At 44.9% G+C, this 25,723-nt stretch overlaps 1 long non-coding RNA gene across 4 annotated transcripts; it reads left to right on the plus strand.

Annotated features, from left to right (window-relative positions):
- The first annotated feature begins 21,270 nt into the window (after positions 1–21,270).
- Positions 21,271–24,334, plus strand: LOC103016200 (uncharacterized). Of its 4 annotated transcripts, XR_003622260.2 has the most exons (5): positions 21,271–21,601; positions 21,811–21,970; positions 22,113–22,155; positions 23,137–23,459; positions 23,905–24,334. It is a non-coding gene; the product is annotated as an uncharacterized LOC103016200 (long non-coding RNA). The 4 variants fall into 4 exon arrangements; XR_449983.2 differs by having other exon boundaries at positions 21,811–22,155; XR_003622261.2 differs by having other exon boundaries at positions 21,811–22,155; positions 23,374–23,459.
- Positions 24,335–25,723: the final 1,389 nt, after the last annotated feature.

The raw sequence follows: 25,723 nt of genomic DNA on the forward strand, positions 1-25,723 counted from the left end.
CTCCACACAGGGGCTTGTGCTTGTCAGTGTCTCCCCGCTAGACTGTAAGTTCCCTGAGGGCGGGGACTGCGTCTTTCTCAGCATCCCGGGCCCTCAGGTGCCCAATAAAAATAGACCGCAGCACGGTGGCCGAGAACCAGCATCCAGACCTTGTGTCTCCCAGTCCGCAGCCTTCACTGGTCCGCAGCATCACACTAGGGCATTTCTTTTTTTTTTTTTTTTTTTTTTTTTTTTTTTTTTTTTACTATTTTTTTTTTTTATTTGATCAGTGGTTATTGCTTGCCTTTTTTTTTTTTTTTTTCCACACACACACACTGTATTTTATTTTTACAAGAGATAGATAGACTGACACCAAGCATTGTACATGGATGACCACAACAAAAGCAACAATGATTGCAATTACCAAACATGAAACACACTTATACTATGTCATAACATTGACATTCAGTCCAGTAATCCTCCACTGTAACAGCTCCTTTACTTTGCAGTGAAAATTGATTTGTATATTCTTTTCCTCTGAGTCCTTGTGGGATTTTTTTTTTTTTTAAATTCAGACAGAAAGTCACAAAAATTATACTCATCCTCATCAGTTCACTCAGTCCCATGTAATTAATTTCCTTTTTTTCATCTTGATCTTTTGTTAGCACTTTTATGAGTTCATCAGTTTTTCATTAGAGTTCTGAAAATGCTTATTCATTCAGTTCAGCAGTACAGTCAGTTACCAGAAACCTGTACTTGTCAGAGTCTTTTCCATGAATTTCTTGAAGATGAAACTCTTTTATAGGAACATATTTGCAAAATCATCAGAGTACACCCAGAACTGTCTGTAAATGACAAAAGACTTAAAAATGACCATGGTTAAAGATTTGATGAAAGTTCATAATAATGCAGTTGACAAGAAAATTAGTTATTTCTGAGATATACATTTTAAAGTAATAACTAGGATTATTACTTATAACATTATACCAGAACATATAAGATTTTTAGACGTTTCCTGTAATGTCTGAAACATTTATATTAACATATTTCCATACATATTTCCATACAAATACAAATATAAGATTTTTAGAAATTTCATGTAATGTCTGAAACATTTATATTAACATATTTCCATACATATTTCCATACAAATACAAATATAAGATTTTTAGAAATTTCATGTAATGTCTGAAACATTTATATTAACATATTTCCATACATATTTCCATACAAATACAAATATAAGATTTTTAGAAATTTCATGTAATGTCTGAAACATTTATATTAACATATTTCCATACATATTTCCATACAAATACAAATATAAGATTTTTAGAAATTTCATGTAATGTCTGAAACATTTATATTAACATATTTCCATACATATTTCCATACAAATACAAATATAAGATTTTTAGAAATTTCATGTAATGTCTGAAACATTTATATTAACATATTTCCATACATATTTCCATACAAATACAAATATAAGATTTTTAGAAATTTCATGTAATGTCTGAAACATTTATATTAACATATCTCCATACATATTTCCATACAAATACAAATATAAGATTTTTAGAAATTTCATGTAATGTCTGAAACATTTATATTAACATATCTCCATACATATTTCCATACAAATACAAATATAAGATTTTTAGAAATTTCATGTAATGTCTGAAACATTTATATTAACATATTTCCATACATATTTCCATACAAATACAAATATAAGATTTTTAGAAATTTCATGTAATGTCTGAAACATTTATATTAACATATTTCCATACCTATTTCCATACAAATACAAATATAAGATTTTTAGAAATTTCATGTACTGTCTGAAACATTTATATTAACATATTTCCATACATATTTCCATACAAATACAAATATAAGATTTTTAGAAATTTCATGTAATGTCTGAAACATTTATATTAACATATTTCCATACAAATAACCCAATGAAAGTTTAGTATTAGTTGTTTTGTTTGTTTTTTTATACTGCAGGTTCTTATTAGGCATCAGTTTTATACACATCAGTGTATACATGTCAATCCCAATCGCCCAATTCAGCACATCACCATCCCCACCTCATCGCAGTTTTCCCCCCTTGGTGTCCATATGTCCATTCTCTACATCTGTGTCTCAACTTCTGCCCTGCAAACTGGCTCATCTGTACCATTTTTCTACGTTCCACATACATGCATTAACATACGATATTTGTTTTTCTCTTTCTGACTTACTTCACTCTGTATGACAGTCTCTAGATCCATCCACTTCTCAACAAATGACTCAATTTCGTTCCTTTTTATGGCTGAATAATATTCCATCGTATATATGTACCACAACTTCTTTATCCATTCGTCTGTTGATGGGCATTTAGGTTGCTTCCATGACCTGGCTATTGTAAATAGTGCTGCAATGAACATTCGGGTGCACGTGTCTTTTTGAATTACGGTTTTCTCTGGGTATATGCCCAGTAGTGGGATTGCTGGGTCATATGGTAATTCTATTTTTAGTTTTTTAAGGAACCTCCATATTGTTCTCCATAGTGGCTGTATCAATTTACATTCCCACCAACAGTGCAAGAGGGTTCCCTTTTCTCCACACCCTCTCCAGCATTTGTTGTTTGTAGATTTTCTGATGATGCCCATTCTAACAGGAGTGAGGTGATACCTCATTGTAGTTTTGATTTGCATTTCTCTAATAATTAGTGATGTTGAGCATCTTTTCATGTGCTTCGTGGCCGTCTGTATGTCTTCTTTGGAGAAATGTCTATTTAGGTCTTCTGCCCATTTTTGGATTGGGGTGTTTGTTTCTTTGATATTGAGCTGAATGAGCTGTTTATATATTTTGGAGATTAATCCTTTGTCCGTTGATTCATTTGCAAATATTTTCTCCCATTCTGAGGGTTGTCTTTTCGTCTTGTTTATGGTTTCCTTTGCTGTGCAAAAGCTTTGAAGTTTCATTAGGTCCCACTTGTTTATTTTTGTTTTTATTTCCATTACTCTAGGAGGTGGATCGAAAAAGATCTTGCTGTGATTTATGTCAAAGAGTGTTCTTCCTATGTTTTCCTCTAAGAGTTTTATAGTGTCCAGTCTTATATTTAGGTCTCTAATCCATTTTGAGTTTATTTTTGTGTATGGTGTTAGGGAGTATTCTAATTTCATTCTTTTACATGTGGCTGTCCAGTTTTCCCAGCACCACTTATTGAAGAGACTGTCTTTTCTACATTGTATATCTTTGCCTCCTTTGTCATAGATTAGTTGACCATAGGTGCGTGGGTTAATCTCTGGGCTTTCTATCTTGTTCCATTGATCTATGTTTCTGTTTTTGTGCCAGTACCATATTGTCTTGATTACTGTAGCTTTGTAGTATAGTCTGAAGTCAGGGAGTCTGATTCCTCCAGCTCCATTTTTTTGCCTCAAGACTGCTTTGGCTATTCGGGGTCTTTTGTGTCTCCATACAAATTTTAAGATGATTTGTTCTAGCTCCGTAAAAAATGCCATTGGTAATTTGATAGGGATTGCATTGAATCTGTAGATTGCTTTGGGTAGTATACTCATTTTCACAATGTTGATTCTTCCAATCCAAGAACATGGTATATCTCTCCATCTGTTGGTATCATCTTTAATTTCTTTCATCAGTGCCTTATAGTTTTCTGCATACAGGTCTTTTGTCTCCCTAGGTAGGTTTATTCCTAGGTATTTTATTCTTTTTGTTGCAATGGTAAATGGGAGTGTTTCCATAATTTCTCTTTCAGATTTTTCATCATTAGTGTATAGGAATGCAAGAGATTTCTGTGCATTAATTTTGTAACCTGCAACTTTACCATATTCATTAATTAGCTCTAGCAGTTTTCTGGTGGCAGTTTTAGGATTCTCTATGTATAGTATCATGTCATCCGCAAACAGTGACAGTTTTACTTCTTCTTTTCCAATTTGTATTCCTTTTATTTCTTTTTCTTCTCTGATTGCCGTGGCTAGGACTTCCAGAACTATGTTGAATAATAGTGGTGAGAGTGGACATCCTTGTCTCGTTCCTGATCTTAGAGGAAATGCTTTCAGTTTTTCACCATTGAGAATGATGTTTGCTGTGGGTTTGTCATATATGGCCTTTATTATGTTGAGGTAGGTTCCCTCTATGCCCACTTTCTGGAGAGTTTTTATCATAAATGGGTGTTGAATTTTGTCAAAAGCTTTTTCTGCATCTATTGAGATGATCATATGGTTTTTATTCTTCAATTTGTTAATATGGTGTATCACATTGATTGATTTGCGTATATTGAAGAATCCTTGCATCCCTGGGATAAATCCCACTTGATCGTGGTGTATGATTCTTTTAATGTGTTGTTGGATTCTGTTTGCTAGTATTTTGTTGAGGATTTTTGCATCTATATTCATCAGTGATATTGGTCTGTAATTTTCTTTTTTTGTAGTGTCTTTGTCTGGTTTTGGTATCAGGGTGATGGTGGCCTCATAGAATGAGTTTGGGAGAGTTCCTTCCTCTGCAATTTTTTGGAAGAGTTTGAGAAGGATGGGTGTTAGCTCTTCTCTAAATGTTTGATAGAATTCACCTGTGAAGCCATCTGGTCCTGGACTTTTGTTTGTTGGAAGATTTTTAATCACAGTTTCAATTTCATTACTTGTGATTGGTCTGTTGATATTTTCTGTTTCTTCCTGGTTCAGTCTTGGAAGGTTATACCTTTCTAAGAATTTGTCCATTTCTTCCAGGTTGTCCATTTTATTGGCATAAAGTTGCTTGTAGTAGTCTCTTAGGATGTTTTGTATTTCTGCGGTGTCTGTTGTAACTTCTCCTTTTTCATTTCTGATTTTATTGATTTGAGTCCTCTCCCTCTTTTTCTTGATGAGTCTGGCTAATGGCTTATCAATTTTGTTTATCTTCTCAAAGAACCAACTTTTAGTTTTATTGATCTTTGCTATTGTTTTCTTTGTTTCTATTTCATTTATTTCTGCTCTGATCTTTATGATTTCTTTCCTTCTGCTAACTTTGGGTTTTGTTTGTTCTTCTTTCTCTAGTTTCTTTAGGTGTAAAGTTAGATTGTTTACTTGAGATTTTTCTTGTTTCTTTAGGTAGGCTTGTATAGCTATAAACTTCCCTCTTAGAACCGCTTTTGCTGCATCCCATAGGTTTTGGGTCGTCGTGTTTTCATTGTCATTTGTCTCTAGGTATTTTTTTATTTCCTGTTTGATTTCTTCAGTGATCTCTTGGTTATTTAGTAACGTATTGTTTAGCCTCCATGTGTTTGTCTTTTTTACGTTTTTTTCCCTGTAATTCATTTCTAATCTCATAGCGTTGTGGTCAGAAAAGATGCTTGATATGATTTCAATTTTCTTAAATTTACTGAGGCTTGATTTGTGACCCAAGATGTGATCTATCCTGGAGAATGTTCCGTGTGCACTTGAGAAGAACGTGTAATCTGCCGTTTTTGGATGGAATGTCCTATATATATCAATTAAATCTATCTGGTCTATTGTGTCATTTAAAGCTTCTGTTTCCTTATTTATTTTCATTTTGGATGATCTGTCCATTGGTGTAAGTGAGGTGTTAAAGTCCCCCACTATTATTGTGTTACTGTCGATTTCCTCTTTTATAGCTGTTAGCAGTTGCCTTATGTATTGAGGTGCTCCTATGTTGGGTGCATATATATTTATAATTGTTATATCTTCTTCTTGGATTGATCCCTGGATCATTATGTAGTGTCCTTCCTTGTCTCTTGTAACATTCTTTATTTTAAAGTCTATTTTATCTGATATGAGTATAGCTACTCCAGCTTTCTTTTGATTTCCATTTGCATGGAATATCTTTTTCCATCCCCTCACTTTCAGTCTGTATGTGTCCCTAGGTCTGAAGTGGGTCTCTTGTAGACAGCATATATATGGGTCTTGTTTTTGTATCCATTCAGCCAGTCTATGTCTTTTGGTTGGGGCATTTAATCCATTCACGTTTAAGGTAATTATCGATATGTATGTTCCTATGACCATTTTCTTAATTGTTTTGGGTTTGTTTTTGTAGGTCCTTTTCTTCTCTTGTGTTTCCCACTTAGAGAAGTTCCTTTAGCATTTGTTGTAGAGCTGGTTTGGTGGTGCTGAATTCTCTTAGCTTTTGCTTGTCTGTAAAGCTTTTGATTTCTCCATCAAATCTAAATGAGATCCTTGCTGGGTAGAGTAATCTTGGTTGTAGGTTCTTCCCTTTCATCACTTTAAGTATTTCATGCCACTCCCTTCTGGCTTGCAGAGTTTCTGCTGAGAAATCAGCTGTTAACCTTATGGGGGTTCCCTTGTATGTTATTTGTCGTTTTTCCCTTGCTGCTTTCAATAATTTTTCTTTGTCTTTAATTTTTGCCACTTTGATTACTATGTGTCTCGGCGTGTTTCTCCTTGGGTTTATTCTGTATGGGACTCTCTGCGCTTCCTGGACTTGGGTGGCTATTTCCTTTCCCATGTTAGGGAAGTTTTCGATTATAATCTCTTCAAATATTTTCTCTGGTCCTTTCTCTCTCTCTTCTCCTTCTGGGACCCCTATAATGCGAATGTTGTTGCGTTTAATGTTGTCCCAGAGGTCTCTTAGGCTGTCTTCATTTCTTTTTATTCTTTTTTCTTTAGTCTGTTCCGCAGCAGTGAATTCCACCATTCTGTCTTCCAGGTCACTTATCCGTTCTTCTGCCTCAGTTATTCTGCTATTGATTCCTTCTAGTGTAGTTTTCATTTCAGTTATTGTATTGGTCATCTCTGTTTGTTTGTTCTTTAATTCTTCTAGGTCTTTGTTAATCATTTCTTGCATCTTCTCAATCTTTGCCTCCATTCTTATTCCGAGGTCCTGGATCATCTTCACTATCATTATTCTGAATTCTTTTTCTGGAAGGTTGCCTATCTCCACTTCATTTAGTTGTTTTTCTGGGGTTTTTTCTTGTTCCTTCATCTGGTACATAGCCCTCTGCCTTTTCATCTTCTCTGTCTTTCTGTAACTGTGGTTTTTGGTCCACAGGCTGCAGGATTGTAGTTTTTCTTGCTTCTGTTGTCTGCCCTCTGGTGGTTGAGGCTATCTAAGAGGCTTGATGGGAGGCTCTGGTGGTGGGTAGAGCTGACTGTTGCTGTGGCGGTCAGAGCTCAGTAAAACCTTAATCCACTTGACTGTTGATGGGTGGAGCTGGGTTCCCTCCCTGTTGCTGTGGCGATCAGAGCCCAGTAAAACCTTAATCCACTTGACTGTTGATGGGTGGGGCTGGGTTCCCTCCCTGTTGGTTGTTTTGCCTGAGGCAACCCAACACTGGAGCCTACCCGTGCTCTTTGGTGGGGTTAATGGCAGACTCTGGGAGGGCTCACGCCAAGGAGAACTTCCCAGGACCTCTGCTGCCAGTGTCCTTATCCCCACGGTGAAACAGAGCCACCACTCGCCTCTGCAGGAGACCCCCCAACACCAGCAGGTACGTCTGGTTCAGTCTCCCCCAGGGTCACTGCTCCTTCCCCTGGGTCCCGATGCACACATTACTTTGTGTGTGCCCTCCAAGAGTGGGGTCTCTGTTTCCCCCAGTCCTGTCACAGTCCTGCAATCAATTCCCACTAGACTTCAAAGTCTGATTCTCTAGGAATTCCTCCTCCCTTTGCCGGACCCCCAGGTTGGGAAGCCTGAGGTGGGGCTCAGAACCTTCACTCCAGTGGGTGGACTTCTGTGGTATAAGTGTTCGCCAGTCTGTGAGTCACCCACCCAGCAGTTATGGGATTTGATTTTACTCTGATTGAGCCCCTCCTACCGTCTCACTGTGGCTTCTCCTCTGTCCTTGGACGTGGGGTGTCCTCCTTGGTGAAGTCCAGGGTCTTCCTGTCAATGATTGTCCAGCAGCCAGTTGTGATTCTGGTGCTCTCGCAAGAGGGAGTGAGAGCACGTCCTTCTACTCCGCCATCTTGGTTAATCTCTATCGGGCATTTCTAATTCAGCCACTGAAGTTACTGTGTTCGCAGAAGAGAGTCCACTTAATTACAGCCTTCGGTACTTGCAAAGCGTTTACACAGGGAAGATGGCAAGCTGGTGGTGCTGGACAGACTGAGGACACTGGAAAAGGAAAGTGTAGGTTTTCCAGGCATGGAACTGGCGCATTTCCAACCCCCTCCCCATCTCCTGGGGGTTTGCTCTGCGTGAGCTTGTGTTGAGATGTTTCATTATATGTTAAGCCCACAAGTGGGCGCTGCCGGGGAGCTCTGTGCCCACCTCCATAAAAGAGGGTTTCTCCTCTCCCCACCCTGTCACTGCAAATCTCCCCCTCCCCCAACACACGCATTGTGCACACAAACTTGGCCAATTTCCTGATTGATCCTATCAGACCTTGAGAGCTTTTTCTCCGCATGTTCAGTGATAGAACTGGGCCCCACACACTTAATAAAGGTTTCTTTAATAGTTCACACTTAGTAAATGTTTACTCAATAGTTGAGTGAATGAATAAGAGAAATGGAAATATTGGGGTTTATCAGCCCAAGGAATGGGGCTTAGCGTGCAGATAAAGGAATTAAATTAGTTGTCATTTAAGAATTTCCTGACTATTAAACTTTGAAATGAACTATGAACGGAAGTGGTGGGATTTCGTTCTCAGGAGGCTTTTAACCAGGTGTCTGTTGTTTAGTTATGGCCCTGCCTACAGCCATAACTAAATGATAATCTAACATTTCTGAAAACTCTTTCCTTCAGAGACCCGTGATTTTTATGACTCAATATACAAAATTACCCAGGAGGTAAGTGTGTGATGATTTGTTTAACAAAAGTCAAACAAATGTGTTTAAAAATCAATTTTTTAGAAAACTTGCAGGGCTTCCCTGGTGGCGCAGTATTTAAGAATCTGCCTGCCAATGCAGGGGACACGAGTTCGAGCCCTGGTCCGGGAAGATCCCACATGCCACGGAGCAGCGAAGCCCGTGCGCCACAACTACTGAAGCCTGTGCACATAGAGCCCGTGCTCTGCAACAAGAGAAGCCACCTCAATGAGAAGCCCGTGCACTGCAACGAAGAGTAGCCCCTGCTCACCGCAACTAGGGAAAGCCCGCGCGCAGCAACGAAGACCCAACATAGCCAAAAATAAAACAAATAAAATAAATAAATTTATAAAAAGCTTGCAGTAGACAGTAGTGGTTAAGTGCAGATACCCCACGGTCAGATTGCATGGATTTAAATCCTGGGCCACCACCTCTCCCCCAGCCTCTTATTAGCTGTGTGACCTTGGGAAAAAGACTTTATCTGTGCCTCAGTTTCTTCATCTGTAAAATGGGGGTCATGGTATGAACTTCATAGGACTGTTGCGAGGATTAAATGACAAACCAAGAAAATCACGTACAACAATGTTTGGCACATTTTAAGTGTTCAATAAGCTTTAGCTGTTGCTGTTTTAAATAGGGAATTCCATTAATATGTTCTTGACCTTTTGTGGATTCCAATTATTAATGTGACGGAAGGTGAGAGAACGATGAGCTGTAAGTTATGTGGTTTTGCGTCGTAACCAGATGAAGGCTTATCAGAGGAAGAGATGAGGGACTCCAAAATGACACCCCCATAGATATTTACAATACAGATTTCATAAAGCATTACTGAATGTTTTCCACGTACCAGGCCCTGTGCCTTTCTCGTTTTGTAGAATTTTCACATCAGCTCTTGGAGTTCAACTCCATTTTAGGGAGGAAGTTGAAGCTTACAGAAGTCAAGGGATTGTCCAAGATCACAAAGCTTGTAAGTTGCCAAGGCAGAATTCAAATGACCCCAAGTCTCTTTCTTCATTATAGTAAATGAATTAGAGAATAATGATGCAACTTAAAACACATACACACACACTTACCACATTTATTTCATATGTAACCTCTCAGGAATGTAGATCAGTGGTCAGAAGTTGCGAAACTTTAAATTGGGCTGGTTCATTTTGCAGTTGGAAGTTGAAACAGGATTTAAACAAAATATTCCCGTCACAGCCATCCTCATCTCCCAATCCCTAGATTGCTGTTTAGTCCTCCAACAAACTAATTGTTGGCGAGGGTCTCACCCCAACGCTGGAAGAGACCCCTTCTTTCACATTTAGAGCCCTTTTCATCAATAACCAGGTTAGCCCCAAAGGAATCAGGCAACTCTTAAAATCTTTGGCTTCAGTTCATTTATATCACAAGAGTGGAAGTTGGTGGAAAAAGTTTTTGTTTGATTTTGATTTTTCTTCTTTACTTAATGCCCTACACAGAGAATAGAGGTCATCTTTTAGGACATTTGATCCCAGTAAGATTTTGGTGAGCTTGGGGGGAAGAGAAGTGAAGAACTGTATCCTTAATTATTGAGGGTTACTCAGAATTCTTCCAGCTGGCAAACCTAGGACTGGTGCCTTGTAACAACACAAGGATATTTACTTGGGGCTAATGATGTTTCTTGAAGAGAGTTCTGTAAAGGGATCAAAGAGGGATCATGAAAACAAAATTGAGTTGGAAATCAGTTGGAAGTCCCCTAGAGATCATTTTGTGGTTATATGTTTGTACAGCTTTGTTGAGGAATAATTGACATACAATAAAAAGCACATAAAGTGCACAATTTGATAAGTTTTGCCATCCATATATATCTGTGAAACCATGACCACAGTCGAGATAAAGAACACATGCGTCATGCCCCCAAACTTCCTCATGCCCCTGTGTAATCTTTCCCTCCCAGTCCTCTCTGTGACCCCCACTCCCTAATTCCCAAGCAACAACTTGTCTGCTTGTCATTCTAGCTTACTTTGCATTTGTAGAATTTTATATAAATGGAATCATGCAGTATGTACTCTTTTGGGGGGAGGGGGTTGTCTGGCTTTTATTTTTTTACCCAGAATGATTATTTGGGGAGTCATCTGTGTTGTTGAATGGAGTTCATTCCTTTTCATTGCTGTGTCATATTCCATTGTACAGCTGTACAACAATTTGTTTCACCTACTCAGCTGTTGATGGACATATACACTGTTGGCTGTGATTTTAATCCAACCCTTTTATTTCACTCATGGAAAAACAGAGGGCAAAGGGGAGGAAGTCTTCAGAGAGGGGGCTTGGTCAAGGTCCACAATGCATTTGGGGAGTGATAAGGAAGCAGCCAGCTACCCTGGGAAGCTATGCCAGGGGGCCTGGTGGTGTGAGATATGGCTTGGTTTGGTTTGCCTGGGTTGCCCCTTCACTTGAATCCATAACAATATTAGGAATTATAAAAAAGATTGTATGGCATTTTGTCTGTGTGTATTTATCCGTACATCTCTCTGTATCATTGATAGACTCCTTTCTGCCACACCCGCCTGGTTTTTCTCTTCCATGTCAGAATGTTCCTTCTGTAGTCTCCATCATGAGTGCGTCCTCACCAATTCCCCAGAACTCTCTCCTTGAACCCCTGCTCTTCCCTGCTCCTTCTGGAAGGTCTCTTGTGTTCTCAGTCTTCTAATTATGGGGTTGTTGATGACTCCCCCAAATGCATATTGATAGCCGTGAGTTACAGACTAGCACACCATCTCATTAGATGTTGGATGGAGGGAAATCAATTGTGTCTCAGCCTGAACTCGAGGTTTCCCACCAACACGCTCCTTCATTAAAGGCATCACCATGCACTCAACCATCCAAGCCAGACGCTCTGCCTCTATCTTAATCTGCCCCATCCATTTAGTTATGAAGTTCTGGTTATTCCTTGACCCTGTACCCTCTTCTCTGTGCATTGTCCTCGTTCTGGCTTCATCACTTCTCACTTGGGTTGTTGTAAGAATCTAATGTTCGTGACCTTCTTAACTCCACCTTGTGGCTTAAATCAGTGCACCTTCCACACTGTGCCCCATGTGTTCTTAAAAACCCAGTCATAGGTTTCCTAGAGAAAAAAAATTCAAATCTCTTAATGATGTGATCCCCTACCTACCCCTCCAGCTTTCATTCTGCTTTTTGGGTTTTAATAGACCAACTCTTACTCATCCTTCAAGACCCTTCTAAGTGCTGCTCCTCTCTGTTTCCATAGTATCCTGAGCCTTCTTCCTGGGTGGCACTCACTCTAACATACTGAAATAGGCTGGTTATATGTCAGTACTTCTCCTAAGAATGTGTGCTCCTGGAGGGCAGGGGTTTCATTTTATTTACCTTTGTGTCGCCCCCCCCCCCCCAGGGGTGCTAAATTATTCCTAGCACATAATCAGCACTCCATAAGTGTTTGTTGAATAACATAATAAATTACATTAGCTCATTTGATCCTCATAATAATCCATGAGGATAGTTTCACTATCACCCCATTTTACAGATGAAGGCACGCAGGTTAGAGGGTTAAGTCACTTCCTCAAGGTCATGGGCAGATCCCTCTGATGGTCAATGCAACATGCTTCCTCCCTCTATTTGTGAATTTGGAAAATGTCAGTGTATCAGGAGAGAAATTTAGTTCAATTCAACAAACATTTTATTGACCATCTACTAGCTGTACATCACAATCCTAAGTGATGAAAGCACAGAAGAAGAAGGGGGAGACCCCTTGCACCTGTTAAGGTTCCACAGCTGGGTTTCTTAACCTTTCCACTATGACAGTTTAGGCTGGATAATTCTTTGTTTTCGTTTGTTTGTTGCTCTGCTGTTGCGGGCGGGCTGTCCTGTGCATTTTGTAGGATGTTTAGCAGCGTCTCTGGCCTTTATCCCTCGATGCCAGTGGCAATCCTTTCCCCTCCCCTGCCAGTTGTCAGAACTAAATATATCTCCAGACATTGCCAAATGTCCCCTGGGGTGTGTGTGTGTGTGTGTGTGTGTGTGTGGTGACAAAGTTGCCCCCAGCTGAGAACCACTGTTGTATAGCAAGACTTATAAAAGGGGGGGGATTGAGAACGAGACGGCAAGCTTTCCAGGCATCCCAAAGTGTGATGGATGTTGTATCCAGGACGTGCTGTTCGGGCTGAGAGAACCAGGGGAGTAGAGAATGGGGTAGATGCTGTGAGTGTGGATGAATGAAAGCAGAGCCCAGGAGGGGTTCTGGAGGAAGATGGAAGATGGGGGGAAGGTTATTGCTGGTGGGTCCTGGAGAAGCTGTGCGGATAAAAACCACTGGCCGTGGGACAGGAGAGGCAGAAACATTTGTGTATATGTTTGGAATGTAGATCTCAGCTCATTCTCCTGAAATGACCTCCAATGAGTTGTTCTTCAGAAGATCAGACATGGGGAGAGGCCGGGCTGTAAATCCTGGAGGGGAGGACTTTAATGCCACTTAGAAATCAGGCTTGAAACACCCATAATGTTTGTCAGTTCACATTTTAGTGTTCTTGAGTAAGTGTGCAGGGTGTGGGGGATGAAATATGGCAGGTATTTGATTTAAAAAGCCTGCCCAGATTTAATGTCCTGATAAAATGTATTAAATCTTTTAAGGTTTTAATGAATCTAGTATGTGTTTCATAAATCAAGAACTCTGCTAAGCCATCTCCTGGTTTAATAAGAGTAAACTGGCAAATTGCTCTGAGCAGAAGCAAAATACATTTATATCACATCGAAAAATAATAGATTTTTAAGCTGAGGGGGGTCTTGCTGGGCCTTTTAAGCTGTTTGCTTATTACATTGCTCCGACTCCTTCAAATATTAAACCCCAGGCAAACACGTGCTAAACTGTGTCAAGATATGAACCAGCACGAAGGTAAAGATTATTTGGAAGAGAGCAGAAAACAAAGCCGGTATTTCCTGACCCAGAGACCTTGGACCAAGTTGGTTTTTGCACTGAAACCTGGCTTTGTGTAACTAGGCTTAAGGTGGTTGGTTAAAAATCATTAGTAACTGTTATTAAACCTCCTTTCCTAAATTCCCTCACTCCTCCACCCTCACCCCCTCAACACATTTGCTGGACTCAAGTGGTAAGTGTGTAACAAACACACTTCTTGGGTTTTACAGCTGTCTGGGGAATGGCTTGTGAAGGTCGCTGGTCAGATTATCTAGAGTAGGCATCAGAAGCCTCTTCCCCTTGTCTTCCGCCTAAACTCCCTAAGGTTTGCTTTTGTTCCTTTCCCTTCCTTTTTATCCATGAGTGCCCCCAATCCCACCGTTCCAGCTCCTGCAGGGGTGGGGAGAGGGCTCTTAGGGGAGTGGGTGTCACAGATGGGTCTCTCTGAGCAGGCTGGGGATGGGAAACCCCTGGTACCAGCTTCCTTTGTGGCTAGGGCAGGTTCTGGGTGAGATGGTGCTTCAGGGCCTTGGGGGGAGGTGGTATTGGAAGAATGAAGTGGGGCTGGTGGGGCTGGAACATTCCAGCGCACAAAAGCTGGCAGGGCTTGTGAGCTCTGCAGGGGAGGGAGCCGGCCCCATAAAGCTCAGCGAGGAGAAGCCTGTCCAACCTCATTAGCTGTCACGGGCAACAATACTGATCTGGCAATAAAGGCGATTCCAAACCTGTTGGTCATTAATCACCCGCCTGACAGTTGCGAATGGAAGTGGAAAAACCTCTCCCCCCCTCTCCCCTCCCCCTCCTCCCCTGGCCCAGCTCTGGGGTTTCGAGTTACCTCTCGGTATATATGGGGTTCGCTGCTGGGGGCTAGTCTCTTCCCCCTCCACTTTTCAAGAGGCCGCGTTCAGCGTGGACAGGCCACAGGTTGGCCAGAGCAGATTCCAGCACAGGGACCAGGGGGCGAGGAGGTGCCGGGAGGCGCCCCCGAGGTCGGCCCCCTGGGATCCAGGCTGGGACTTGGCCAGCGCGAGCGTGGGGTTGGGGAGACTTGTCAGCGCCCCAGCCTCGTCTTTCTACACCCTCCCCCTCACTCCCTGCACCCCATCTCTCCCTCCTTCAGCCACCAAGTGCCAACATATTTCCCTTTCTGTTCCTCTCCTACTCTTCCCATCCCCTATCGGCCCCTCCCTCCCGTCTCTCCTAAGCAGATCTCAGCTCGGGAAAAGCTTTCATCTCAATCCTTTACTCCCCGCTCTGAATGTAAGCCCCGTATCCTTTCCCACAGGCACTTGTATTGTCATCCTCATCCCTAACCGTAGCATTTGGCGGCAGGCGACTTTGGGTGACAGTGATAGTTTGCGTGTGGGAGGTGCAGGCAGTGGGTAGGGTGGGAGGACGGGCCGGTCTGCACCGGCGCCCCCTGAAGGCAGCTCTCGGGAAGTGCAGCAGGGTCGCCTGGTCCGCAGAGGCAAGGAGGGACCAGCGGAGAAAGGTGACGCCCCAGGCCAGGCGAGATCTCGCTGGCTCTTCAAGTTCCTGGCCTGCTCTTCCATGCACTTGAGCCATGTGACCTTTTAGAGCGAGAAAGTGCAACTTCTGCTCCATTTCAGAGGATGCGGAGGGAAGAGGGGCGCTCAGAATTAGCCAGGAATTTCGGAAATGGTAGCCTGACTGTAATTTGCATACTTCTTTTGGCTCTTTGGATGGGCAGGCATAAGAGAGAGTCAACCGAATGCTAAAACCTAGCACGGGGAGAAATTGTAACATAAAATTTCGAGTGGTCTAAACGGATCCTCTAGTTTCCCCGAACTTTTCTGAATCCCGCGGGTACAGATTGACTGTATCCTGGCCCACGTTAGCTGGTGTTGTCTGTTCTCTCCATGGCAGAGAATAGGAGCGTCTGTCTCCAGCTGATCCATCCGGACTACTCTGACAAAGATGAATTCCCATGACCAACTCATAGGAACAAAATGGAAAAGGACAGCTTTTTAGGTCTGTTTTGTAATTTTCTTTACGTTCCTTTTTCTTTTACTTCCTTCTGCTTTTTTCTAACACTATGGTTGTTCTTACCTCTACCCACACATTAGAAACACTTGGGGAGCTTTTAAAAAATAGTGATGCCTAAGCCGCATTCCCTGATACTCTTATTGATAACATTGATCTCGGGTAGGGGTCCCCACATGGAGATACCTTCAGGTGGTTCAAATCTCAGGTGGGCTGACAACTATGGGTGTAATATCTTTACACTCATCACGTCAATTCCCACCACAGTATCTTTGCTTTTGAGTTTTCTCTGCCTGGAATGCCCCCCCCCCGCCCCTTTTCTGTCTGCCTGTTGACGGACCAACTGTGCCACTCATGTCAATTGCTTCTACTGCACAGTACAGTCTTATTAAAAAGAGGGAAGAAGCAAAAGATGTGGTCCTGAGCTGGGGACATTTTTAGAACATACTGTTTCTATTTAGAGACTAAATGGTCTGATACCTGATGTAGGTGCTATCGGAGCTCAGAGGAGAGAGAAGTCAGGGAGGGCTGGAGCAATCATGGAAAGCTGTGTGGAGGAAGGGGCTGGGCTGAGCGTTGATGGGTGGTGGGGTTTGGGGAGGGGGGCAGGGAGGATAGAGGACTTCAGGCAGAGGGATGACATGAGCATATGAGTAGAGGCTGAAATTATTGGGGCGTGTACTGTGGACAAGGAGAAGATTTGCTTGACTAGATAGAAAGCTCAGCCCTTCCCCCTCCTTCAGCCTTGCACACATCCCTGCCACACTTCCTACAGCATCACTGTGGATTCCACATCGTCGTGAGTGGTTTTGTACTGTTCGGTCACTTTCATGTATGTGTCTCTAGGTCTCACCATCAGATTTGTAAGCAACTGGAAACAGGGGCTATACTTTATATAAGTTGGGACCTATCATTCAATTCAATTCAATTCAGTTCAATTCAACATATATTTACCGAGTGCCAGCTCTGTGTCAGTTCTAGGCTTTTGGGATTCAATCAAACAGACAAAGACACTGGCCCTTCTGAGCCTGGATTCTAGCCAGGGGATACAGACAACAATAAACACTATAAATAATATATAGATAAATTACATAGTCTAGTAAAAGTAAAAGTACCATGGATAAAAGAAAAAGGAGAACAGGGTAAGGGGTATCAGGAGTGAGTGTGTGTAGGTGAGTGTGCATGTGTGTCTGTGTGTGCATATAGAGTTATTGAATGGAAGATATTAAATACAAGGCATTATTATTATTTTTTAAAAAAATAATTTTATTTATTTATTTATTTTTGGTGGCGTTGGGTCTTCGTTGCTGCGCGTGGGCTTTCTCTAGTTGCAGCGAGCGGGGGCTACTCTTCATTGAGGTGCGTGGGCTTCTCATTGATGTGGCTTCTCTTGTGCAGCACGGGCTCTAGGCACGCAGGTTCAGTAGTTGTGGCTCACGGGCTCTAGAGCGCAGGCTCAGTAGTTGTGGCACACAGGCTTAGTTGCTCTGCAGCATGTGGGATCTTCCCGGACCAGGGCTTGAACCCGTTTCCCCTGAATTGGCAGGCGGATTCTTAACCACTGTGCCACCAGGTAAATCCCCAAGGCATTATTAATAGAGGTATTAAATACAAGGCGAGATGAGGTCTCATTGAGAAGGTGAGAACTGAAAAAAGACTTGAAGGAAATGAGGCATTTGCCCAAGTGGATCTCTGGGAGAAAAGATCTTTAGACAGAGAAAAGATTTCTAGAACAAAGCTGCTACGTTGCAGCATGCCTGGCATTTTGAGGAGTGGCAAGGAGGCCACGTGGATGGAGCCCAGTGACGGAGGATACAGCGGTGTAAGAGGAGGCCAGAGAGGGAGCAGGGAGCTGGACCACGTCGGGTCTCAGAGCCACCTTATGGACTTTGACCTCTACTCTTAGTAAGACGGGAGCCCTCGCAGAGTTTCAAGCAGATGAGTGACATGATCTGAGTGACGTTTTTAAAAGACCTCTTGGGCTGCTGGATTGAGAACAGCCGATGGGGGTTGGCGGTAGAAGCCAGGAAGTCCATCATGAGATCAGGTTTTACAGACACAGCTGAGCTCATGCAAGTCAGTGAAAGAGGACCTTCAAAGCGTTCACATGGGAAGGGGGCACATTATTCCTATGTGCGATTAAGAGCGTCATTATAAGATGCCCATTATTTAGATTCTTGACCTGACTGAATAAGCCTGACCATCCAGCTTGGCTTCAGGAGACATTTCTGTCCCCTAATCAACACACACAGCTTTGTCATTGCCAATAAAGTATGTGATGGGCTTTGACGACGGTTTTTAAAGAGTTCCAAAGAGTTTCGGGCAAGGTAAGAGAATAGAATAAATGTATGTCATTCCAAAGTAACCATTTTGAGTGGGACAGTATTTATTTTGATGTCTAAGTCCTATGTCTGTTAAAAAATTCTGTTACTTTATAGTATTTCTTCCGTCTTCCCCCTTCTCCTGAGCAGAGGCTTGGCACTCAGCACACAGTACGCTCAGTAAGTACTTGGGGAATGGAGTTAAGCCTTGGGCATGCTGGTATGTGCTCGTTTGCAAGGCAGTATTAAAAATTCCATTTGAATTTCCAAATCCAGCTAATTTTAAGGGGGCAAACTATTTTTTTTCCCTTAAGAGAAGTGAGACATGCATATTTAAAAGAGGTTCTTTACCTTCCCCCGCTGAGAAGCAAAGGTGACCACTTTTTGTTCAGTTTCTTACAAGTCCATTTAAATGAACACGCAGCTAGGAGGGTAATCAGTCTGTCACCCAGACAGCAACATCGTTGAGTGGCTTCTCTGAGTGTTAGTCACCGAGGAAGGATACAAAAGAAATAAAAAGCATCAACTTTGCCCTCATGTTGCTCGCAATCTGTCCAGGAAACCACGAACCATGAAGACAATGGGACATTTTACAAAGACACAGGCTGGTGGGTGATTCCAGGAAGGGAGATTCCATGTTGCCAAATGCGTGTGTATCATTGTAAACTCCTCAATGTAGTGTAACATTGGTGATAATCCTCTGAAATAAAATCAGTGTTACAGCTGAAAGGAACCCTCGAGATTATCCATTTTATCCAGCCCCCTCCCTCTGTGAGCAGGAAATCGAGGCACAGGTATCTGAAGTGCTTCACCCCGGGTCACTCAGGGAGCAGGGGAGCTAGAACTAGGTCTCTGGGGTCCCAGTTCTCTCCTACAAGTTCAGAGTGGGGTCAGCCTCCAGGATCAAGATCACAGGAGCATTTCGTGAAGCTGGGGGGAAAGCTTGATTTGGCAGGAGGAGAAAGAACAAGGCAGCTAGGGGCAAAAGTCCATACCCGTTTGTCGTTTCAAAGAGGAGGGACCCAGGCAGGCAGATGTGCTGGTTCATCTAAGGGGTTTGGAAGGTGGGGTCACAGCAGGGGGACCCCTAGACCCAGTCACAAGAAAAAAAACATCAGCTTTTTTTTTTTTTTTAAACTTTGGGTTTATTTATTTATTTATGGCTGTGTTGGGTCTTCGTTTCTGTGCGAGGGCTTTCTCTAGTTGCGGCAAGTGGGGGCCACTCTTCATCGTGGTGCGCGGGTCTTTCATTATCGCGGCCTCTCTTGTTGCGGAGCACAGGCTCCAGACGCGCAGGCTCAGTAGTTGTGGCTCACGGGCCTAGTTGCTCCGCGGCATGTGGGATCTTCCCAGACCAGGGCTCGAACCCGTGTCCCCTGCCTTGGCAGGCAGATTCTCAACCACTGCGCCACCAGGGAAGCCCAACATTAGCTTTTGATTATTATTTTCTGAGGCTGACCCTCCCACAGCTAGGGTGGCTGGAGCAGGGTGGTCGGGGAGGTTAGGAATGCCTGACGGAGTGAAGGCCGGCCGGGTGGCCTCAGTGATGAACGGAATTCCTCAGCATGGGGCATTTCTGTCCCAACACCTGGGCTGGAGCAAAGACCCCAGACCCGGGACACTCACAGGAGAGAGTCACCTGCTCCTGTGACCCACTCCCTTCAGTCCCCAGGGGGGATCAGCCAGAAGTGAGCCCTGCAAAGCCACCTGGCCAGGGCCTTCCTGTTGTCGCAAAGCCTAGAAACCGAGTCGGGCCGGCCGTCCAGCTGGGTCCGTGCTCCAAATGGAAGAAAGCAACAGGACCCACACTGATGATTCTCTGCAGTTGTTCTGGCCGTGGTTCACAGGGCCCCAGGGAGTGAGACGGGGACTATGTGGGGAACCCGTGTCTCCTTTGTGGTGAGCAGCCCTCTGGGCAAATGTCAGGGGCCTTGCAGACACCAGGCCCTTGGGTCAAGCCTGCTTCTGCCTGTGGCTTCCTGAGCAGGGCGTTTAGAGCAGTGCTTCTCAAACTTGTCTGTGCAGCAGAGCCCTAGGGATCTAGTTCAAATGAGGATTTAGAGCCACAGGTCTGGGCTGGGGCCTGAGATTCTGCATTTCTAACAGGCTCGCAGCCCATGGAGATGCCGCTGGTCTTACGCCCACGCTTGGAGGAACGAGGCTTTAAAGGGGAATTCAACTTTTCAAAGCCCTCACCTGGAGAACGGCCTTCCCAGCTCTTTCCACCTGAGGGCTGCCATCTTTCAGACCGCTTTGCATATTCCCTGCCTTTTCTAGACATTTCCAGCCCCTCCTCTGAACCCACCTCTGCTCTGAACGCCGGTGGCACCGAGCATCCGCGCTGCTCATCTGGCCTCAGCAGTGCTGTCCGGGCTGTTCTTCTCTATCCACTTGTTGTTTCCCCAACTTGACTGCCAGCTACCTGGGTTTCGCCTCCTCCCCTCTGTCCCGGTAAGGCCAGGATTCCGTGAATACGGATTCCTTGAATTGATCTCCTCTCCTGTGCCCTCTGACTCCTTGCTCAGTGGGCCCCGAGAATCCTTGCTGGGCACCGTCTTTCTGTCCCTGTTGCCCGGGACTCTGTTTCTAGAACAATAGGCTGGATTCTGTTCCTCTCCTAAGAGAGGGTTGAGTTCCGGAATGGGGGGAAGAGTTCTCTCTTGGCAGCGGAGGGCTGGCCCAGTCAGGCGGCCAAGGGACCATTGATCTGAGTTCAGTGAAAAAGTGGCTTCTCAGGAGCCCTGGATCCAGGCCCACTTCTAGACAACTTCTTCTTTCAACGCGCTCTCGTGTGCTTTAACTTCACAAACATGCCGGTTTCCCAGCTGCCCTCTGAGAGACAGCGGTGGTGGTGGTGACCACAGCAGGGGTCAGATGGTGTGGCCAGCGCGGAGGGCAGGCTGGGGGGTTTCGCTGTATCCGAGACCTTTCTGTTGGGGTTGATATTGCGTGTCTGCAGATACAGTTACATGGAATCTCTCCCCAACTCGTGGGACAACACGGTGACACATGTTAAAATATAGACGTGTGCGTAGGGCGAATTCACACATCGACGTCTCACCTCTTTCTTCTGCCCTTTATACCTCCCTCTCTCTTTCACACACACACACACACAAACACTTAACCAATTAAGTCCGTCGAGTGCTATTTGCGGATGATGGTGCGGAATTGTGCTGGAGTCGTGTCCGGCATCATTAAATGTCAGCATTAACAATACGGCACTTGGCAATCAAGACCGCTCTGCGGCTGTTAGCCATTAATCACCATCTGACAGTCCTGAATTGGAAACGAGGCACTTGTTCACATGTGCTCCGTGTGTCCAGTTACCCTCTCGGTAATCAGTCCCGGAAAACTTTTCTTCGACTCCCTGCCTGTGAGGGCCTCTGTCCTGGTGAGGGGGCGGGGGTCCTTAGGTCCTTAGTCCCTCCCCCCTGCGCTGCAGAAAGAAGCCCAGGGATAAAAAAATAGGGGAGAGAGGAGCGTATTTTTTTTGGCCTACCCTTTCCCTCCTAGGGCTGTTTTATGTAGCCTTGTTTTTCTATTCTGGCCCAATGGCCAGGAAAATTCTTTTTCTCCCTGAAGAAATTCTGAAAGACAGCAGGGAGCTCGGTTCTGTTTCAAAAGCTGGTGGGGTAAGTTTGTCAAGTGCGTCCTCAGGTGTGGACCTGTGTCTGCTAGCTGGGGGACTTGACTAATTTCAGGGATCGCTTCCAGGAATGTGGGTCTGAACTTCCACAGGTCTTCTGGGTCCCTTTGCCGAACTGAGAGGGAGGACTGTTTCTCCTTGGGGTCCAATCTCAGCACCTCTCTATAGCCGTATTAATTCATTCGTTTATTCCAGAAATATCTCCTGAGGGCCCGTTATGTGCCAGGCACGGACTGGACACTGGGGCTGCAGCGATGGACACAGGCCCAGGTCCCTCCCTCGTGGTGGTGGCTTTGAGTGGGTGGGACGAGGGTCAGAGAGAGAAGCTGTGTTGCTCCAGGCTTGCTCTCTGAAGGTAAGTCCTCTTCCTCTGCATCCTTGGTACGTGTGCCCAGCTGCCAGCTCCTCCAAGGGGTGCGAGCATCTGGGAAAACGGTCATTTCCAGAAGCTTTCCTGACCTGGCTCCTTCACCCCTCTGATGTCTCATGCCCTGCAGACCCTGCCCTTTGCCTACCCAGGTGGAGGCTGTCCCCGAACAGGTGAGCACTGATGTCTCCAGAGGGTTGACTTCTCCCTCCATCCCTTTCACGCGCACATTTTATAATGTTTTTACGGGACTTTGTTCTTTAACTCCAAGGAATGAGTTGAGTGGGGGGATTTCAGCCATCCCTGTGAGTTGGTAGAGGATGCAGGCCACTGACAGCTCCGTCCCCAAGCGCATCTCCTCTGCCTGCCTCAAGAGTTTGCCACTCCAGCCAGAGTCCCCAGGGTGACCGCCTTGCCCCCAGGACCACCCCTCCTGCTCTGCGCTGATGAGAAGGAAAGGCTTCTGGAACAGCTGGTCACTGGGCGTCGCTGGAGGGCGTGCCTTCTTTCTCTCTTCCCTGGTGGCTCTGTCTTTTGTCCCTCCTCTGAGTTTCACCCTCAGGTCTCTTCTCTCACCCAACTAAGGACTTCAGTTCAAAGACGTTGACAAATATTTTAGCCCTTTCGCTGTTTTCCAATTAAGTAGAATTCAGCAAACTTCCACAGATTGTCCACCACGTACCTGGTACTGTCCCAGGCACGCAGGGGACACGAAGATGAATAAAAGATCCTTCTCGCCTTTAAGGAATTTGTGGGCCGGTGAAGGGCAACGAGGGGTCCTCACATAGAGAAGGACTAGAAAGAAGATAAAATAAGGGGCTCAAGGGATTCAGAGCGAGGGAAAACCACAAGTGGTCATGGTAAAAAGACCAGTGAACTTGTGAGGAGGGGTAAGAAGGAAGAACGTGATGGACTGGTCTGTGCGGACCACTTAGTGATGGACTTGAATGTGGGGTTACAAGTTTGACCTTGGGTAGATAAGGCCTATGAGTTTCCAAGAGTTAGAAACACACCCTTGCATATTTCATTAAAAATGTATCTTTCAGGAAGAGAGAAGGCTGAGGTTCCCCTCAAGCTTCACACTCCCGGCAAGAACCCTGTAATTATAGGTTGATCTGAGTGATCAGCAGTTTAATCTTTGTCCCCATCAGCAGCTGTCCATGCCACAGCTCCGGGAGCTAGAGAAACCTCCAAGCTCTGTCCCAGGGTGTCCCTGTGACCCCCTGGAGAGGTCCCGGCGGCACCGGATCTGCCTTCATCTCCCTCTGGCTTGTGCTGCTTTGCAGCCCTGCCTTGCTTCTGCGGCTGGTGGTCCCTGGATGGTGGTGCTCTCTCTCCACACCCTCGGCATCCCTTCTCCTCCCAACTCAGCCCGTTCCGGGCTCTTCCAGGGCTCAGGCTGAATTTTTGTCCTTCTCTGGAGGCACAGCTACAAGGGAAAGTTCCTTCATGACAGGAGAATCCGGCTGCCGTTCGGGTATGGATTTCCCAGCCTGAGACACGCTCCCCTCCTCACCTGCCTGATCCCACTCATCCTTCAGGCTTGGCTGCAAGGTCACGTAACCAGAGATTCTCCCTGACCTTAGTTCTAAACGATGGTTCCTTGTTACCCGCTCTGTACGCACTGTGAAACAATTTCTGTCATTGCTGCTACCGCAGTTTTTAATTATATATTGATTTGTTTAGTTTTTCCCTCCGTATTAGTCTGTAAGCTTTATGAAGGCAGGCGCTGAGTGTCTTTTTGCCCACGATCGTATGCCTGGAGTCTAGCCCCATGCCTGGTGTGCAGCAGATGCTCAGGAGATGTTAGGGAATGAATGAGTTGTGTCCATCTGGTGGCTGAATGATCTCAGAGCCGGTTGGGCATTTACCCAGTGGCCTGGGGATAGGTAAACTATGGGATCTCTCTCTCTCTTTTTCAGAAGGAAAGGGAAAGCAGAAAATGGGGAGTGGAGTGAAGCAGCCATGAAAAAGAATGAAATAATGCCATTTGCAGCAACATGGATGGACCTAGAGATGATCATACTGAGTGAAATAAGTCAGACAGAGAAAGACAAATATCTGGGGAATCTAAAAAAAAAATAATACAGGGCTTCCCTGGTGGCGCAGTGGTTGGGAATCTGCCTGCCAATGCAGGGGACACAGGTTCGAGCCCTGGTCTGGGAAGATCCCACATGCCGTGGAGCAGCTGGGCCCGTGAGCCACAACTACTGAGCCTGCGCGTCTGGAGCCTGTGCTCCGCAACAACAGAGGCCACAATAGTGAGAGGCCCGTGCACCGCGATGAAGAGTGGCCCCCGCTCCCCACAACTAGAGAAAGCCCTCGCACAGAAACAAAGACCCAACACAGCCAAAATAAATAAATAAATTTATAAAAAAATAAAAATAAAAAAATAATACAAGTCAACTTATTTACAAAACAGAAACAGACTCACAGACCTAGAAAACACACTTATGGTTACCAAAGGGGAAGGAGGGGAAGGATAAATTAAGAGTTTGGGATTAACAGATACAAACTACTATATATAAAACAGATAAACTACAAGGACCTACTGTATAGCACAGGGAACTATATTCAATATCTTGTAATGACCTGTAATGAAAAAGAATCTGAAAAAGAATATGTATATTCTGAATCACTTTGCTGTACACCTGAAGCTAACACAACACTGTAAATCAACTATATTTCAATTAAAAAAATGGGGAGTGAGGAGCGTAGGCATGGCTTGGCATTCTTGGGGGCCCTCCCTCATGGTCTGGCCCCATGGAAGGTGCTTAGCCTGCCCCACAAGAGATCCTGGGTGACAGCCCTGGTTCCAGGGACCAGCTTCTCCTCTGATGGAGTCCCCAGACCTAGGAGCCTGTTTGAAAAAGAAATAAATGGATGTTCCAGAAAGAACCAAACAGCCCATTCCCGATCCCAACCGCCCACCACCAGCCTGTTCTTGAAGGATTCTGAGCTTGGAAATCCCAAAGAAGTTTCGGGGACCCTTCTCTTCCCTGACGCATGGGTGAACCACAGTCTGCCGGGGAGACAGAAGAGCAGAAGAAGAGGGAAGAAAATAGAGTTTAGAGCAGGGCTGGCCTGAGGCGAGCGGCCAAGGGGGGCATTAGTGTTATGGGGGAGTGAGAGCACACCCCACCTCCTCTTTCCTGACTTTCAAGGGGTCTCCTCTCTGAGTGGGCTTGAGGATGTGAGAGCTGGAGGAGACAGTGGCGTGGACGAGGCCCTCGAGGCACGAGGGATGGAGGGGAGGCTCCTGACCTCAATGGTGGTCCTCAACCAGGGCTGGTACCACCCCCAGGGGCGCTGCGATCGTAGAGGATATTTTTGGGTCGTCTCCACGACTGGGGAGGAGCTACCAGCAAGTAGTGCCTTGAGACCAAGGACGTTAAACCTTCTGCCCTGCATGGGAGAGTCCTGCCCAGTAAAGAATTGCCTTGTTCCAAATGTCCCCTCTGCGAAACACTGAAATGAGAGAAAAATAAGGCCTTTGATGCTCGACTCTTTGGGGTGTAAGATGCCCCATGGTTTCTGTCCCCAGAGCTCCTGAGATCCATGGGAAAAAAGGAGACAGGCCCACGCTTGACCATGGGGGCGTGTGACACGGCGCTCAAGGAGAACTTGGGTCACTGCCTCTTCACCCCCTCTCGGTGCCCCCTCCGCGCCCCACAGGCCTGCAAAGCTCCCCAGCAGGCCCTGCGTGCCCAGCCAGGCCTCACCGAGCTGTGACGTCTAACT

Source organism: Balaenoptera acutorostrata, chromosome 21 (assembly GCF_949987535.1).
Source record: "Balaenoptera acutorostrata chromosome 21, mBalAcu1.1, whole genome shotgun sequence".
NCBI classification, from domain to species: Eukaryota; Metazoa; Chordata; class Mammalia; order Artiodactyla; family Balaenopteridae; genus Balaenoptera; species Balaenoptera acutorostrata.